Genomic DNA, 18,996 nt, shown 5'->3' on the forward strand with positions numbered 1-18,996 from the left:
TTAAATATATGCAGTATCAAATGCAAGATTTTTGCAGTATACCTATTGTATCCGGACTTGTGCACAGGATAGAAGTTACAATTTGCAAAAGATTTTGAGATATTGAAATTTGGCTTCATCCCAATCGGAGGGTAAAAAAATGAAAATTTCGAAATTTTCCATGAATGAAAATTGAGTAGTTTCTTTTTCAGGACATTTGAAATGTTTAATTTTTGTCAACTTTGACGTTTTTATTTTGTGTTCTATTATGTAATGTAATATTGTATATTATAATAAAAATAAAAAGAATTTTGAAACAGTCATTTCAAAATGAAAATTCAAAACATTTCATTCCAAAGTGTCAAATTTCTTTTGTTTTATTCCAAAATGAAATTCTGGAGAAATCAACCTGATTTTGCAAAACCATTTAAATTTTGATGGAACCTCATATTCTGAAGAAATATGATTTTTTTTTTTTTTTTTTGGTCAAGTTTCTCCAGCCAACACTAGCTGTACCCTCTTGTTTTGAATGTTTAACAATTTTATCTGTGGCTGTGAGTGGTGTCACTTGCCTTGTAAAATGGGGGCGGGGGGAATATTCCCATCTGAAAGAGTAAAACACAGCTGGGAGATAAAACAATTTCTGAAAATCAAGAGGAAAGGCCCTTGTTCCTTGTATCCGTTCTCACACAGGCCCCTTGCACATCTTTAAAGCAGCAGAGTCTGATGGTCTGAGGACAGAGCAGCAGCACGAAAATTCTAATCCTAACTCTGAACTGCCTTGCCCTGTGAATTAGGGCAGCTCGTTTAACTTTCTTGTGCTTCAGAGTCTCAATATGTAAAATGGGGATACTACTAGTTTCTTTTTCAGAAAACTATTAGTACTCTAGTAGCATTTAGAGTTCCCAATCAGATTGCGTCCCATTGTGCTAGTCACTGAAAAAAGGTAGTTGTGAGGATAAATATTTGTACAATGTTTAAAAGATGCAGATGCAGGCTCAGAGCAGGGAGGGGTACAGCAAACTGAATGCTCAGAAATGGAGAGGAGCTGAGCAGACAGGTGTGGAGTAGATTCGCTATGAGTGTAGAGAAACAGAACAAGCTGCTGCTTTCTAATAGGAACACAGAAACCGAGTTGGAGGAAGGCAATCCAATGGAGAGGCTGCTGGGTGGCTGGGAATGAGGTGGGGGGGAGCACTGCAGCATGAGGCTGACAGAAGTCGAACTATGTTTTAGACCAGGGACTGTCCAGTGGCCTATTGTTAGTGCTTTGTAGAACTGGTGGGAAAACTCTGATAGTTCAGTATGTTTTTGTCCAGAAATGAGAAATCAAAATAGTGAACACTTTTTGGGAAGAAAAGTTCAGAAAAATTTCAGATTGGAAATGCTGAAATTAAAATTTTTGAACATTTTTGGTGGAAACAAAAGTTTTCAGATTTGATCAGAAAAAATGTTTATTTGAAATTAAAAGTTTTTTATTTAGAAATGTCCTGTCCAAAAATTGGACTGCATTGCCAGCGTTTACCTTCCCCCCCCCCAACATACTTCAATTCTGGTGAAACCCCATGTTTCAGTGGGAAAAGTGTTTGGGGTCAACAAGTTTTTGACCTGCTCTGTGCTATTATATCCGAGACCAGTGTTTAGTTCCTGGGTCTGGTCCAGTAATGGCAGCTCCACAGATAATCACAAAAGTCATATGGCTGATGTAGGAGAAGGGCTGATGGGCTCTGAAGGGTGTTCCTTCTAATCGTCCCTTCAGATACTGGGGTGATGGAAATAAAACCTAAAACTGGGTAAGACTCCTCCAGCAATAGTTATTTATTATAATTAACTAATAAACGAATGCAGTGTCCTGTCCCTTTGACGAGCTAATCCAAACAAACATAGCCCTCCAAATACAGGACATTAAAATATGGTCTTTACACGCAGGAGGGGAAAGAAGAGTTAGGCTTACTTCAGCCTGTCTCGCTGTGCTGTCCCTCCATTTCAGAGCTCCCAACTCAGTAACATCTTACTCTGGTAAACTGGTACAGACCAGGGAGAGAGAGCACACCCAATCCATCAGAAACAGCACACAGTGGGAACTCAAATACTCCATGGAAACCGTTGTCTAGCCAAGGAGAAATATAGGCAGAAGGGGACTGATGAAGAAAGATCATTTCAACTTTAACTGGAGTTCTTAGTAGTCTTTGATAGTCAAAGTTCATTATTCAGGACACAAATTCAGATTTCATTCCTGCCAAGTATGGTCTGCAAACATTCCAAATATCCTGTTCTAAGGCCAAAAAGGTGAAGGGACTTCGGATAGAGAGGAACAGCCCTGTACACTCAGAATGCTTCAAATTCAGGCATTCACAAGACAGCGCCTGAAAGACCAAATCTTTACAGAAAGGGATCTAGCTTCTGCTAATGCCAGGGACCAAATGACTCTTTGAGAAAACTGAAGTCCTCAATCTACACACTTATAAAATAATAAAACAGGGATGAAATTATTAGTACTGACTATTTTGCCGTAATGTGCATTCCTGCACTTGAGAACTGCATAGTTGAGTAAGTCCTTCTCCACTGCTAGTAAAGTACCTGCTGGCTGTTAAATATGAGACCTCTCTTCTCTTAAACATACAAGGGAGAAATTCACCCCTGTACAGGAGCCCAGCAAATCCCATGTGAGCCCTATTCGGAGGATTTAAGTGGTGCATAGGCCTTGTGCTGGGCCTCTGAACAGGGGGGATCTTCAGCCCCAATGATTTCTCTGGTATATATTGCCAATTCTTTAAACTCCAGAAATCCTGCTGAAGGATAGAGCTAGTACAAGGGATGTGACAGATGATAGGCCTGATTCTGATTTCACTTTCAGTGGTGCAAACGCAGTATAATTCCATTGTTTTATTTATTTATTTATTTTCTTCAGTGGAGTTACTCCAGGTATGTATTGGTGTGAGATCAGAGTCAGGCCTGAGAGATACTATATATGAAGTATTATTATTACTATTATTGAGCATTTTGAAAGAAATGTTGAAAACTGAGTCATACACCACTACTGTGTGTGTGTGTGTGTGTGTGTGTGTGTGTGTATATATATATATATATAATATATAAAAAATCCCTATCTACCTAGCCCTTTTCAGACTTTCATAGTTTTGTGGGTAATTGTGATATCACTTTGATACCTTCTGCAGTACCACAGCAAGATAGATTTGCCATGAGTTGTCTTTTGCTCTTTTCCTATTGTTCTTGTGTAAAAGCCATGTAGGTTCCAAATACCAATGTTTTACTAACTATATGTTAACACACAAGGCCTAGTTATATACATACTGCTGCCCTTGCTGGTTTCTGACCGCTTCTAAAATATAGAACATATATATATATAGAACATATAAAATGCCACTAGCAGGTTACATTTATTTAAAGAATACTACCCATATCCTATTTGCTACTTCATGATTTTGGTAAAAAAACAGCCTAGTTTTTGTTCTCAGTTACACTGGTAAAAATCTGTACAAACACCACTGACTTATTTGCATTATTTCAGACTGACAACAGTGTGACCTGAGGTCAGGATTCAGTCTAATTTGCCTTACATTTTGTTTATGCTTGTGAGACTTTCTCTTATTCAGTGCACACTGATGAGGTGAATATTTGCTTTTCATTAGAGCTGATTTAAAAAAAAATATATCAAAGGCCCATCTCATGGGAAATTCCAATCTTTTGCCATTTTCATCCTGAATCTGGATGAAAAGTCCAAATCTCAATACTTTCAGAATTAAAAGTTTGAGAAATGTGGAAACAGTTCAACATTCTCATACTGAAATACTTTATTATTATTTGTGAAATTGAATAGAAACATTTAATTTTGAGTCAGTTTGCCATTAAACTGAATCCACTGAGCTGCCATGGTGACTCATGGGAGTTGTAGTTTGTGCCCCCATGCTCCCTGCCCAGACTACATCTCATGATGCTGTATGGTCATGGGACTCCCGTGAAGCTCTGTGGCAGCTCAGAAGGATATAGATTAATGTTGAACTGACAAGAACTGAAACATTTTGATTTGGTTTGACGTTTCAGTTCAGGTTGAACTTGTCCAAAATGTGTTTTTGTTTTGGGTTGAATCCAACTGAAACAAAATATTTAATTTCTATTTTCTCAGTAAAAAGAAATTAGACAAAATCAACTTTTTCCACATGGAATTTTACAGAAATGAAATTTTAATTGAAAAAACATTTTAATGGGAAATTCCTGACCAGTTCTAATTTTCCTCTGCAGGGCACTTTAAGTCATTTTAAAACGAGAGAAAAAAAATTATCTTAAAGTTGACTTTCGCAGAGATTTTTAGATCTCGGAGCTTAGAGGTTCATTGAGCACACTATTAAATTAATACCATTTTTTTTTCTTTTTCTTTTTTTTTTTAAGGTCTGTGATGTCCATTCCTCCCATGCTTCACTACTTCTGGCTCAGTTCATGCTAGGACATTACAGTGGAATGTTTGATATAGCCATGGAACGTCACTGTAGTATGGACCCAATTTACTGTTACAATATGAAATGGTTTTCTAAAGATTTAAAAAAAAAATCATGACTTTAAATGAGTGGGTATAAATTACAATTCAAATAGTTAAAGGTACATATCTCAGTATACCTGAAGGGATAATATAGATATAAGATACCTCAGGAATAGAAATCTATCTCTGTATAAAGGAAAACTGCAGGTCGTGCAGAGGCCTCCCTTTCAAAAGGAAAGCAAATATCTTCCAGGAACAAAGGCTGTGCAGACTCTGAAATACTACGAAATACACCCACTCTCTGCAGGCCCACAGGCTGCATGGCCAGGGTGGAGCTAAAATTTGTTTGTCTGGTAAGATAAACAAAAGATCTGGAAACACTTTGGTTCACCACACAGACTAAAAGATTGTGGAGTCAGGACCGCTTCTGAAGAGGAAAATACCTGCCTGCTCAAAACCCCTAATTTCTTGAATTGCCAATATTAAGGCATCTCATAGCTTTCGTTTAAATCCTCTGGGGAGGGGAGTGTCTTTTTTTTTTTTTTTTTTTTTGGTACTGTTCTAGTTCCATTGATGCAAACCTCCAGTGTAGCTGGGCTGTCTGAGTGTAAGACCAGTGTGATTTTTTTCCCTCTGATAAATTACTGGGGGTAAATCACAAAGCTACATTGATTATAGTTAGACTGGTACAAAATTCCCTAGTTTAGACAAGTCCTTAGAATGCACTGGTGTAGCTGCGCCATTGTAGCGTGTCCGATGAAGACGTGCTAGGTCGACAGGAGAGCGCCCTCCTGTCAGCATAATTACTCCACCTCAACTAGAGGCAGAAGCTATGTTGGTGGGAGAGTGTCTCCCGCTGACATAGCGTGGTGTGGACACCGGTTGAAGTCAATGTAACTTTTTCACGCCCCTGAGCCATGTAACTTATGTCGACTTAAGTGGTAATGTAGATAAGCCCATAAACTAAAAAGGGAGGTTAGTGGGTTGTAATAAGCCATAAATCCAGTGTCTTTATTAAGACCATGATTTTTAGTGTCCAGCAAAGTTATGAATTTAAGCTCCCAGGCTCGTCTTTTGAAGGTGTTTGTGCAGGTTTCCTATGAGGACAAGGACTGAGAAGTCAGACATAGAGTAAACACTTCATGAAAAGTGCTTCACCTACAGGTGACATGGTGGTTTTTGTCTTTTTAACATTTTTCTGTCTGAGTTCTTCTGAGAGTGTAGTGATTGTCTGGTCTCACTCAGATAATAATGAGAGCACAATTCAGCCGAGGAAACTGACCTGCCAATGAAGAATGACTTTTACATTATCTTAAATACAAGTCTGAGGGCATCAAGCATTGAAGAAGAATACTTTAAATGTATAAGAGTAATTTAGATAACTTATGACAACAAGAATGCTTCTGATCCAAATGACTCGGAAGGCTGGAATCCAGTCAGCATTCCGCTTCAATAAAACTCTGCCTGGCTATGATCTCGATCTACATGTATAAGCAGCAGCAATGCAAGTACTCTGTCTTAAACAACAAAGCAGTACAATAGCTAGAACCATGTAACTGAGAAGGGATGAAGAGAAGGGAGTTACCTTACCTTCTCTTACAAGGTAACTTGTAAGGTAACTCCCTTCTCTTCATGTGCCGGTATAATAATGCCTGCATCTGTAATTTTCGCTCCATGCATCTGAAGAAGTGGGTTTTTTACCCACGAAAGCTTGTGCCCAAATAAATTTTAGTCTTTAAGGTGCCACCGGACTTCTCGTTGTTTTTGTGGATACAGACTAACAGGGCTACCCCGCTGATACTTGAGATCCATAATAGTCACTTCTAAGCTTGCCTCTTAAGTTTCCACACTTCAGGTTCATACCACTCTGTAGTATAGCCGTATCTTCATAAATAGTCCCAGTGACTTAAGTGGAACCATTTAAGTGAAGTCTTTTAATGGTTTGCAGGACTAGGCCAGAATTCACAGCTTGTTAGAGGAGGAATGTTGTTAGATTATGGTATTTTAGACTATTTGTTTTCTATCAAGAAAGGTAAGTTTTCCTGCAATGTTTCATTAAACAGACAGAAAGGGACCCTTTGTTGCTATAATCATTTGATTCATTTATCAGGGGCTTTTAGTTTCTTTAGTTGTTGGCATGTTTTATAAAACTTAGATACAAAGTTATCACCAAAGGAGTGTCCATTTCGTGTTAACTAGGTTTCCATGGGATTTTTGAATTGATGTAATGGCGAATGTTTTTAATAGGAGTATTTGATAAATAGCTTTCCTAAGATGCAGCACCAAGAAAGTTATAGACTCAAATAAAGTATTGGTACATTCAATTTGGATTTTAATATTCATGGATGAAAATCTTATCAGGCTTAAAAAGACAGCTGAAAATCAGTTGAATAAGTGGCTGGATATCTTCAAACGTTAAAACTGGCAGCTTCTGTCCTTTTTACAATGAATATAATTAGCTATAACCTACAGGAATTCAAGTAAATATCTTGGATGAAATCCTGACTCTGTTGAAGTCAGTGGGAGTTTTGCCATCGTCTTCAGTGGAGCCATGATATCATCCCTCTCCTTTAACTCTCTGAGCTAGGAATTCAGATTACTGTTTGCATCTTTATTGTGTCTCATAGGAATTTCAGTGTGGGGGGTATAGTGAGCCAGCAGTTTTGTAAATAAACATTGTTTTTTTTTTCTATTCAATTTTTGGGAGTGCAAGACCTTTTTATTATTTTTAGTTAAAGAGAATGTTTAAAGAATGTCTGCAGCTATTCCTAAGGCCAATGTATCATCATACTAATTTTAAAAAAACCCCTCTTTGCGACTTTTCATTGTAAATACCATGGATCTCAAGTTTTTTCCAAAGGCTTTGCAGTCTTCGCTGAGGAAGACATAAGGAGATAATTTGGTGATGAAAGCAGGGAATTGGACCTAGGACTCCTGTGTTCCCTGTCACTGATTTACTTTGTCACTGGGCAAATCTTCAGCTGGTGTAAATTGTCATTAACATCAATGGAGCTTTGGTAATTTACATCAGCTGAGGATCTGTCCCTCTTTGCCTTGGTTTAGCCTCTTGGAAAAATAAATAGAATTATGCCTTCCTCACAAGGGTGTTTGATGCTTAAATAGTGAATGGATGTAAATTGTCTATGGATCCTTGCATGGAAGAAACGAAAAAAGTGCTTATTGGTGTTCTTAAAAATCAGAAACGTTTACAGGATTAGAACTATTAGGAAGGTGAGCTGTAATAACTCTGGGGACTCTCATATATTCATGAAGAAACTTTGCTACCCAGATCATGGGGCAGGTTCCAAACAAAATTAAGTCCTGTTAATGATTGGCTATTTTTAAACAGGGTGGGTATATTTGGACATGGTTTATATAATGTGTAATTGTCAGTATTCTGTTTGTTTAATATATCAGTAGTATTCTGGGTAAAATGCATGACGTGAAAGAGAAGGTTTCTACTAGACACAATCCCATTGTTTATGTATCAAAAAGTAAATATTTGATGCCATATATAGCTCACCACTGGCTGTGAACTAATCTCAGATTGTGTGCCATACTGATCATAAATTGGATTTTTACCGTAAGTCATTGTGGCTTTGAAAATAATACTTTAAAAATGAAACATGATTTGCATTTGAAATGCTTTCGTTTTACGTAAGATTTTTAGAGTGAACTCTTGTGTCAGAATGATTGTACAAATAATACAGACTAAGCTGCTAGGGACACTGCTGTATGTGCTTTGCTAACAAAGCACCCTAAAATGATGCCAAAGAGCTATCAAGGTAGAACTCTTTGGATCCACTGTACTACTTCTAATGTGCTTTATCTTACACATTACAGCAAATTGAAGGCAGAAGCAGCAGCGCTGTGACTGGCCCAAGATAAGGAAGGCTGGGGAGGTAAAGCACCAGATGGAGAACATATGACATAACCAGCTAGAGTGAAGGAAGGTTGGGCAGTGGTGTGTTAGGAGTGGTGAGGAAGGAGAAGACCAAGCAGAAAACTGAGTTGAAACAGAGCTTGAAGTTCCTCATTCTCACTAACTAAGCTTGTGGTACTGTAGATAGCAGTGGTACCGAATTTGTATGGGACAGAACTAAATCACCAGGCACCACCTGGCAATGTTTAAAATTTAGCAAAATGTTCAAAGCTAGCATAGCTTTAGAGATCTACAATGAAGTTGCACAGGGTGGTTTTGTTGAAAGAACTATCGCAATCTGGGTCTGATGAGGCCTGATTAACAAGGACTCTGCTTGTTTTTCAGAAAGCCTAACTTGTTCAGCAGGTTCTTGATGTTCAGTACGCAGTGCCATCCACTGGAAATAATTAGATGATATCAACACAGAGAATAACCTCTATCATTATGGGGATAAAGGGAGTGCACTTCAGAGTTTCCAGTTTCTAAAACAAAGCCATTAGAACAAAAAGAACAGGAGTACTTGTGGCACCTTAGAGACTAACCAATTTATTTGAGCATAAGCTTTCGTGAGCTACAGCTCACTTCATCGGATGAAGCCACAAGTACTCCTTTTCTTTTTGCGAATACAGACTAACACAGCTGTTACTCTGAAACCATTAGAACAAAACCATCAAACCCAAACTTAATTTGATGGATGTTAAAATTATTACAAAAAGAGGCACTAGCTTTAGCTCTTTTTTTGAGGTAGGAGTCCCAGATCTGAACACAGTATGCCCAATGAGGAAGGCATTCTAATATCTTCAGTTTTATTTTTCTCTCCTTTTCTTTTGTACAGGCTCACATTTTGTTTGCTTTCTTGGCTGCTGCTGCCTATTGAGCAGAGGTTTTCACTGAGCTGTCCACAATGATGTCCAATCATGTCACGTGTGGAACAATCTCTTTCCTTAATTGCTATACTTAAGCTAGAACCCAGCAACGTGTATGGGTAGTTCAAATGATTCCTTCCCATATGCATTACCTTGCACTTGTTAACCATGAATTTCATCTGCGGTTGTGCTCCCCATTCATGTAGCTTTGGCTCCCTGCCTCATGGTGAGTAGTGTGTGTAGTAAGGTACTAGTCAAAGTGACCCAGGGTGTCACAACTGCGGTCTTTGGTTAGGTCTCTGTGAAGTTCTCCGCAGTTTGTTAGTCATGATAAACCTCAATAATTTTGGCGTTGAATGCAAATTTTGTGACCTCACTGTTCACTCCCTCTTCCAGATCATTAACAAACCTTCAGTTTTAGGCCAGAATTAAAACAATATTTCTTTAAAATCTGAAGTGAATTAGGGGTTGTCTTTTAACATACCAAAACAAAAGATGTTCACTGCTGTCCAAAGAGTCTAACTCGCCCTACCACCACTCCATAGTTGAAAATGGAGGAGAGAACCTAATTTAATGGGCACATTTGGTTGAGATCTAGTGCCTGGGACCAAAGTAGATGAACCTCCACTTAAAAAAAATTAACATTTGGATGATCACTTCAGAATGGCATGTCATCCCTGATGGGTTTATAACCGGGTACTAAGTGACTACTAGAGACCTAAGCATTCATTTTAAAAAAAGTAAATTTCTACCTCGTTTTTTCTTGTGGGTCTAGATTTTACATATGAGCTGAATCAAGGGGCTTCTCAGTGGAGAGAGGAGGTTCCTCCCCGCAGCTCACAGAAGTGAGGTTAATCAGCCAAGCCTTTTGTAAAGTGAGACTTACAAAAAGAGATGTTCTCCTTTTAGAAAATTTCAAGCTCCTCACATCCAGTAAAATGCCCAGAAGGCCTTAAACACCTTGCAGGATTGAGGGGCTTGGGATGGCAGTTACACGGTCTGTAGTGAATTGTTGCTGAAGTCACTTGGGATCATGAATTGGGCATGGCACTCTAGCTAGCAAGTCAGGTTTATGCATGTGGTGTGTGGCTCCTGAAACTATGAGGGCCTAAGAAGTTGTAAAGGCTGCATTGGGTCATTGACATTGGTCTCGGGTATAAATATACTTGAAGCTTTGATGTACTTTGTAGCCTTGAACTTCTTCTCAGAGATGCTATGCTTATCTGTGCATGCCATGGAAGCTGCATCTTTCTCCAACTGGCAAGAGCTCAATAATGCCATTTTGTGGGATAATCTCTTTCCACAAATGATGTTGACAAGAACAAAGTAGCTACACTTTTAGGGGTAAGGAAGTCAGAAAGGGTAGCAAAGGTCCTTATTCTCAAGGCAGCATGAACAAGTGGATTAGGCACTGGCCTGGGATTTAAAAGACCTGGGTTCTAGTCGCAGCTCTGCTACTGATCTGCTGCATGACCTTGGGCAAGTTATTTCACATTTTGGTGCCAGCTTTCCTTCCCATCCTTTGTCTGCCTAGTCTATTTAGGTTGTAAGGTCATTCGGACATGGGCTGTCTTGTGTTTGTATAAGGCCCAGCACAATAGGGCCATGATTTCAGTTGGGGCCTCTAGATGCTACTGTAATATGAAAAAAAAATAAAAATAAACCGAAATAATTAATCTATCACTGATACATACTCAAAAAGCAAAAAGATCTCTTTGGGTACCCAGCCATATCTAAACCCAAATCACACTTTTCTTTTGAAGTGTGGCAATGAAAACCAAGTAGTTACATTGTTAAAGAAGAAAGTGACCTTTAATCTTAAGTGTAAGGAAGCCTGCTGCTGTGTGCAAGCCCTCTCGCACTCTGAAAACATTGTTATGAAACTGTTCTACTGAGGCCTGTGGTCTTGCATGCATGCCACACTTCTTCAGTGCTTACAAAATTCTTCTAGTCTCTTGAGGATGGCTTCTGATAAGGCCTTGCATTCCCATTGTATTCTTTATAATTTCTCTTGCCCTCCCATGAACTATGACATAGGATTTTTAAAAAAAATTTGCCTGAGGGGTGTGGTGTATATCTTATCTCTATCTATCTATCTATCTATATATATGAATGAATAAGAAAAGAGTAAAAGGCACAGATGTGTTGACAACATTCACTGAGGGAATGGCCTCATCTCTCTCCTTTGTGCCAGTCTTCATCTGCTGTTTAGAATGAAAGTTGAAGATAAATTCTAGACTCAGTCCTCTTCCAACAGTAAACAATGGCAAATTTTCCATGGACTTAAATGAAAATGGGATCAGACCTTAAATCTGCATGCAGATTATCTACAGGTTCCATAAAAAATAACACTACGTAAATCTATGCTGAAAATTTGTTAATTTGGTTTTACACTAGACTACTCAGGAATCTAGTAAGCAGAATAGTACAGTGAAATTTTCCTGTGTATCGGTGAGCTTCTATGGCACCCATAACCATAGCATGATTGACTCCTATAAAGTATCTTAATGTATTTATCCTCACAACATCCCCGTGAGGTAGTGCTGTGAAGCAGGAAAGTATTATCCCAATTTTACAGATGGGGAAAGGAGTCAGAGAGAGATTAAGGATCTGATCCTAAATTGAGCTACACCTTTTTACACCAGCCAGGAATTTCCCCCTCTGCAGTGAAGTAATTTTTAACTCTCAGACATTAATTACTGATAACTCTGGGAAGGGTAAATAGGTCTAGGGAGAGTGCAACAGAGGGAATTTGCGGGTCAGGATGGCTTTCTCTCTGCTTTTCTCCTTACTTGATTGGGAGGATGGGAAGTGCTATTGGCTGGGCTAGGCTGGACAGAGCTTTGGGTGCTGCTGGCTTTCAGCACTGCTGGCTCAGGGCTGCTGCTGCTAGCAACAGTCAGGATGTGTGAAGTGAGTATTTGGTTGACTTCAGAAAGCTGAATACAACAGTAGCCAGTGAGGTGTATATTCAATTGGCCCATCTTTCAAACCATACTTCCTGTTGTCCTACATGGAGAGTTAGCTCAACTTGTTTTTGTATTAGCAGAAGGGAACGTTCCCCTCCCAAACTCAGAGGTTTAGATTTGCCCTCCAGTGTTTCTAAGCAGGGAACGTTGATGGGTAGAAAATGGCACCCATTTAAACTCAGTAATCCTGGTCTAACTGCAAAAGAGAACTTCTATCTTAAAATCTTTTCAGCTGAACTCCTCTCTCAAGTGGGACATGGAAAATAGGCTGTGTGTGAGGGAGCTGGTGTTACTGTACTATACTGATACTGATACTACACTATACTGAAACATTTAGCTGTAAGAGGGTGGTTTTTTTTTTTTTATATTAGACACAGTTTCCCTTGGCTCACTGACTTTCTAAAATGTTACAGCGGTCAGACTGCCAACAAAACATAGAAAACAATACTGCTGACATCAGTATACAACATGCAAGGAGACTGTTTGAGGACCTGTTTCAAAGAATAACAAGCATGTCTTAGATTCTTATATGCTGACATAATATCTGGAAGGCTGCTGCCCTCTGGTGAGTCAGCAGACAAAAGGCAATCATACGAGTCCTATTATCCAATCAGTTGGTTACAGGAACACACGTTGTTTCTGTTAACAAAAACAAATCCAGCCCCTTTATCGTTTATTTTCTTCATATACATGAAGATCACAAGGGCTAGAAAACCACAAATGTGAAACAAAGGACTTTTTTTTTTCCCACTTCAAATATTTTCTTGATTGCTCCCCCCTTAAACTCTTCAGCTTGAGAGGAGTGTGTTCTCTCTCTCTCTCTCTCTCTCTCTCTCTCTCTCTCTCACACACACACACACACACACACACACACACACACACACACACACACACACACACACACACACAAAATGCTGTGTGTGTATATAGTGTATGATGTGATTTTAATATGTATACTTAGGCTGGAACGCTTTGTGGGAGGGGCCATCTTTGTTCACTGTTTGTATAGCACCTAGCACAACGGGGTCCTGGCCAATTATTGAGGCTCCAAGGCGCTACTGCAAGACAAATAATAAAAAAGATACATTATGTGCACACATTTTCTCTGCAGTCTCTACAAGGTTCATGAATGTTTTGTAGGTAGGTACAACGCAGAACTTCACAGAGGAAGAGAACAGCATAGGAATATTATACTCTGCAACAAACAGTTTTTACATTATCTGCACTGTTTGCACAATAAATGAATTCACAGATCCCCTGCTCCTTGTCACAGAATAATGCTTAATCACTTTGCTGCTGATTGTTGCTGTAACTTTTGTGAAGTGCTGTTGCTCTTTCCATGGCTACTTCTGGTGTTCCTTAGGATTGTGGAAAATAACTAAAATATCTCAGCTCTCACAGAATGTTAACTGTTAGCAACTGTTCACCTCTTAATGGTACCCTGGGATATTCTTCCAGAGGCAAGTGCTTACTAATCAGTAAGCATCAAATAGCTAACAAGTCTTTGTAACTCTGACCACCAGTAGTCAGGGGCAGGATTGGAGGCAGGAATGTTTCATTTCAGAAGCATCTCCCCTCACACGCTGTCATGTGCCCACCACTAATGGAGAAAAAACATAAAGCCAAATAAAACTGGGCATGCACATAACTCTAGTCTGATTTTAACATTACCCACAGGGTCCGTTAACAATGCCAAATATCTTACTTTAAAAAGGAGACATGACTTCAGTTGTGGAAAATTCAGAAAGGTGTCTGGGAAATAATAACTATGTCCTTATTAGATACAACCTGGGAATAAAAATGAAATGTCTTCTTTGAACAAAGTATTAACAAAAGACCATGGGTGTCTTTGTTTTGAAATTTGGGCTATGGTATCTCCCCAAAATGTATACTTTCCCTCTCAGGTTGGTGGCAAACCATATTGAAGTTGCTGGTTGTCTCTGCGTCAATGATCCATTGAAATGAGTTAAATTTTCCTTCCCTTCACCTGTATGGCAAGACTCTGGTCAGTGGGAAAAGAATCTTAAATCCTTTGGGTAAAATTGTGGCCTCACTGAATTCAATGGCAAAACTCCCTATGCCTTCAGTGAGGTTAGGTTTTCACTCTTTGTGCTTTTACTTTCTTGGCCCAAATTGCCATAGAACTTCTCCCCAGGCCCTGAAGTCAGATAATGTAGGGTATAATCAGAGTAAACCAGTGTAGCTCTATTCATTTCAATGGCACTTATCTAATTTGCAGGAGTTGAGGATTTGGCCTACTGTCTTTATCCTTGCTTCTCATTTGTTAAAACTCTGTCAGTGCATTAAATATGTTTTGTGCATCCCAGTCAATCAGGCAAAGGGGGATTTTGGGCTGGGTAACCAATTGGGTGGTAAAATAACCTTCCTGAACTGCCCATGTGAGAGTCTGTCCAGGCGAACTCCACTTGCCAAACCAAAACCTGCAATACTATTTGTGTTATGATGTTTATATCACAACGCAAATGGTATCACAAATCCTGGGGATCAGAAACAGGACATACAGCACACACATATTGCTCTCCATTATCCAGTCACTTTTCCAGACTATGGAGCTGAGAGAGAACCCCATCACTTTTTCCTTCCACCATGGTGAAAATTTCCTTGGTTCTTCTATTGTTTACAATAATTGTCTCAAACATTTCTCTAATATAATCCCAGTCAGTGTGGGTTTCTGGCAATAAGGAGCTATAGAAACTATGGAAGATGAGTACACATATGAATCAAGATAGATAAGGCTGATAGATTCTCAGATTTTAAGGTCCAATAAAATAGGCATGCCTAGGCTGTGAATCATACTGGGGCTTAGGTGAGAACTAGGCTACCAAGCAGGTTGGTGAGTCAGGACTTGGGTGGCTTTGTGCACTGGCAGCGGAATAGGGATTTTTGAGGATCCCTGTGGTGCCCGAAGCCTGGTCTACAGCTCAGAGTTAAGTTGATGTAAGGCAGCTAAGCGTCTATGCTAAAATGTAGCTCCCACTGAAGTAACTCGCCCACTACACAGACTTAATAACTTCACCTCCACAAGAGGCATAGCGCTAAGGTCAATGTAGTTAGGTGTAGGATGGGTTAGGTGGTGTAGACATTGTATTGCTTACATCGACTGTTGCTGCCTTTCAGAAGCCATCCCACAATGCCCCACACTGACAGTTACATCGGTGCAAGCGCTCCTGGTGAGGCCACACACCGCCAACACAAGGAGCGTAGAGTGGACTTGCAAAAGTGATTTAATCACTGTGGTCATTGTACATCAACGTAACTTAGGTTGACTTAATTTTGTAGAGTGGGCTTGCCCTAAATGTTGGACATACGCATTTAAGGAGGCAGGTGCTAAAGTCCATTTGTGGATCTAGCCCATAGACCTGTAATGTGACACATGGCCAGAGTTTTAGAGGTATTTAGGTGCTTAAAGATATAGATAGGTGTTTAGTGGGATTTTCAAAATTCCATTAGGAGATGGGTTCCTTTGAAAAATCCCATTATGTGCACGTTTGAGCACCCAAATACCTTTTAAAAAATCTGTCCCTTTGAATTCTAAACCACTTAGGCCCTTTTGAAAATTTTACCCATAGAACCTTAGCTCCCTGCTTCAGTTCTAATGAGTGGCCCAGAGCGTTCACAGCTCAAATGAAAATAAGATTCCATCTCAAACACAAATAATACTACTGGGCAGTTCAGTATCAGAGCATGGGAGGTGGGGCTCACTCCAAGGCTTTCTGTAAGTCTATTGAAAGAGAGTCTGTTGTGGGGAAATTTCAGGGAATTTCTTCCTGGTTAATCTTTTAATCTAATAGGGGAAGGGACACTTCAGAGAGAGTCTATAGCAGGCACCGGCTGTTAATTGGTAAGTTTGGGAACAGAATGTGGAAGGGTTACGGGATGTCAGTTGACAAACAGGGGGCTACTATTCTTTCTAAGTAATTCATTGTTTCATGTGGAGGATACAGCTGATGAGCTAGGTAGATTTGGGAAGTATAGCTATTGCACAAGACATGAATGTCCGTATTTCTTTGTCGCTAATGATGGCAGGATAAATCAAATGAGTCTCTGGTGGGATTGCTCACTGCCCCAGATGCTCAGTGGTGAGGTGCAGTGTTAGCAGGAGGAAGTAGCAAGCATATTGAGGGTTGCCAAATCATTTAGGCCCCAAATGGGGACTGCTGCGACACCACAGACATCTAGGAAACTCTTCTGGTTTTGCTTGAGGTGGCAAGGCTGGAGCACCAGTGGGTGGGTTGATTGGTTGCTTATGCCCACAACAGGAAATTAGGGGGATAGCTGGTGACAATTGCACTAACAAAAAGTGCTTCCTCTCCCCCTTCCCCCGCCCCAGTAATTTCCCCTTCTGCTGAAAAATTGATCTTGGAGACAAATGGTAGGTCTTAGTGGCAAGTGAACTTAAACAGCTATTCCACTATACTATTGTGGAATTTTAGGATGTGTGTATGTATGCTCCTGGAGAAGATTACCCAACATTTTGCTATCCTATAAAGAGGAACTATAGGAATCAGGCAGAAACCCAAGAGTGTTTATATATTTTATATGCAATAAAAGATCTGATTTTTTTCTTAAGTAAAATACTAGTCACATAATAATTTGAAGAATGCCTATTATGTCATCCCAAGGATTTATGTTCCATATTCTAGTGCATCAAAACTATTCCAGAGTAGAGTTCTTTGCAGTGTCTGAAACTACACAAGCTGTGGTAATTAGATCCCTAACATACATTGGCCATGCCAAATTCTTCTGGGCTTTTGGCAAAGATGCTGGGAAAATTATACTGTGGTTTGATTCACTAGAATTATAGGAATCATGCTCCATAAAGGTAATGAGGGGTGAGATATTAAAAAATATGGAGATATTGCAGGATCTATAGAGACCTATGGGAGCTGGGATGCATTAAAGACAGTCCTGAAAATGTTGGGGATGAGAGTCCTTTGTTAAGAAACAGTTTTAATAATTTAGTAGATCTGGAAATTTTGGGGTGATATGAAAATAATCACACAGCAGGTACTTTGCAGGGGTCATTGGAGACTAGAGTGGAAGTCTGAAGGAAACAAAAAGGAAAAAATAGGAATGAGCAAGGTCCACCCATGCCCAACCCCTGTAATTACATGTGGCAACCACCCATGTGATTCTAAACCGATCACTCCTGTTCATTGTTCCAGGGAAGAAACCTTGGAACCCGTTTCTCATAATGCCTGGGAGGGAAAAATCCTTTCTGAGTTCAAATATGACAGTTCATCATCAATGTGTATATGTTCAAGAATCACCATAGCTCAATATCTAATCCTATTTACAGCAGGAGATAACATGGGCATCCAGCTGACCATGGTCTGAAAGCTCAGGGAAATACTATTTTAATATTCTAGATCACTTACATTGCAGATAAAACATTCATTAATCCTGACAACAGAAACAACATCATCTAGTGGTTAAAGCCTGGGACTGGGAGCCATGAACTCCTGAGTATTAATGCTGGTTCACGTGAGGCCTTGAGCATGTCACTTAACCTCTCACCGTGTTTGAATTTGAATGATGATAATAAGATGAGGGAAAATTGTCTAGTGGTTAGGGCACTAGGCTGGGACTTACCCCAAGCTGGGTCCCCTGCTCTGCCACAGACTTACTGTCTGACTTTGGGCAAGTATTTTATTTATCTGTGTCTTGTTCCTCATGTGTAAGTGGGGATAATAGCACTTCCCTACCTCACAGCGGTGTTGTGAGGATAAATACATTTGAAAGATAGTACCATAATCAGGGCCATATAACCACTTAAGTTAGAGACATGCCTACCTCAGAGGGAAGTGATGAAGACTAATGTGTCTGAAATGCTAGGCACCTGTATTTAGTTTATTATTACAATGCCCCTGAGGATGGGAAAGGACAAGACAGAGAAGTTAATGATATGTCTAAGGCTACAGAGGGAACTGGTACCAGAATCTGTTATCCAACAGGTCACAGCTCCTGGTCTGGTATTCAGATAATTAGACCACACCCATCTCTCTAAAATGGGGGAAAAGGTGGCATGGCAACTGGCACAGTAGGTGAAACAGCCATATTGAAAATGATTCAAGTCACTCTATGAAATGGGGAAGAGTACGCTAACTTAAGTCACCATGAAAATGAATATGAAATTTAGACTGCTGTATGGATGAAAATTACCTTTACCCATACAAAGGCCAAAGATGTGGTCTTTATGTGGGAATGGAACTAAACAGGGTTTGGGAATGTCATGCGCTCCATCCAAATCTATAGCCAGGCTACAGGGATCCAGCACACCCCTTCCAGTTTAGGGGCTAGCCTAGGAGCTGGGGATTTCCAGCTGTTGGATCTATTTGAAGGTAAATCCAGTCGCTCTTGCCTTGATGATGACTTATTCGGAGCTGGCAGTGAGCTCATCTCAATGGTGTGCAGGAGCTGGAAAGCCCTTTCCCTGTGTTGCTGTAGAGGTTTGGCTCTGTGGTTTGGAACTGTGTAGGCTCTTTTCAAAGGAATGAATAGGGCCCTTTGAAACTATCCACCTTGGAGTGCAAAGTTACCTGACAGAGGGACGATGACAGATCTATCATATTTCGCTGCTTATGCTTGAGGAAACAGATGTTTTAATCACAGCTGAAGAAGTAGGTCATGAATTAGAGAATTACAAAATGGTATGTCTTCTGAAGAAGTGGGACGTATGGCTCGAAGTCTGTGACTATACTAATGGAAACACATGGATAACTTCTAACCAAATTTGCACTC

The 18,996-nt window shown here is 39.8% G+C and overlaps 1 long non-coding RNA gene across 23 annotated transcripts in view; it reads left to right on the plus strand.

The window, feature by feature from the left end:
• Positions 1–18,996, plus strand: part of LOC114020757 — a 139,369-nt gene that overhangs the window by 49,961 nt on the left and 70,412 nt on the right. For 7 of the 23 annotated variants that reach the window (XR_006291349.1, XR_006291339.1, XR_006291342.1 and 4 more), the window contains one exon: positions 4,390–4,489. The exons of 15 other annotated variants lie outside the window; for them this stretch is intronic. This is a non-coding gene — a long non-coding RNA (uncharacterized LOC114020757). Of the gene's footprint in view, positions 1–4,389; positions 4,490–8,320; positions 8,380–18,996 lie in introns of all 23 variants that reach the window. One more of the 23 variants, XR_005225793.2, reaches the window with a different exon arrangement.

The sequence above is a fragment of the Chelonia mydas genome, chromosome 5, assembly GCF_015237465.2.
Source record: "Chelonia mydas isolate rCheMyd1 chromosome 5, rCheMyd1.pri.v2, whole genome shotgun sequence".
In the NCBI taxonomy this organism is placed as follows: domain Eukaryota; kingdom Metazoa; phylum Chordata; order Testudines; family Cheloniidae; genus Chelonia; species Chelonia mydas.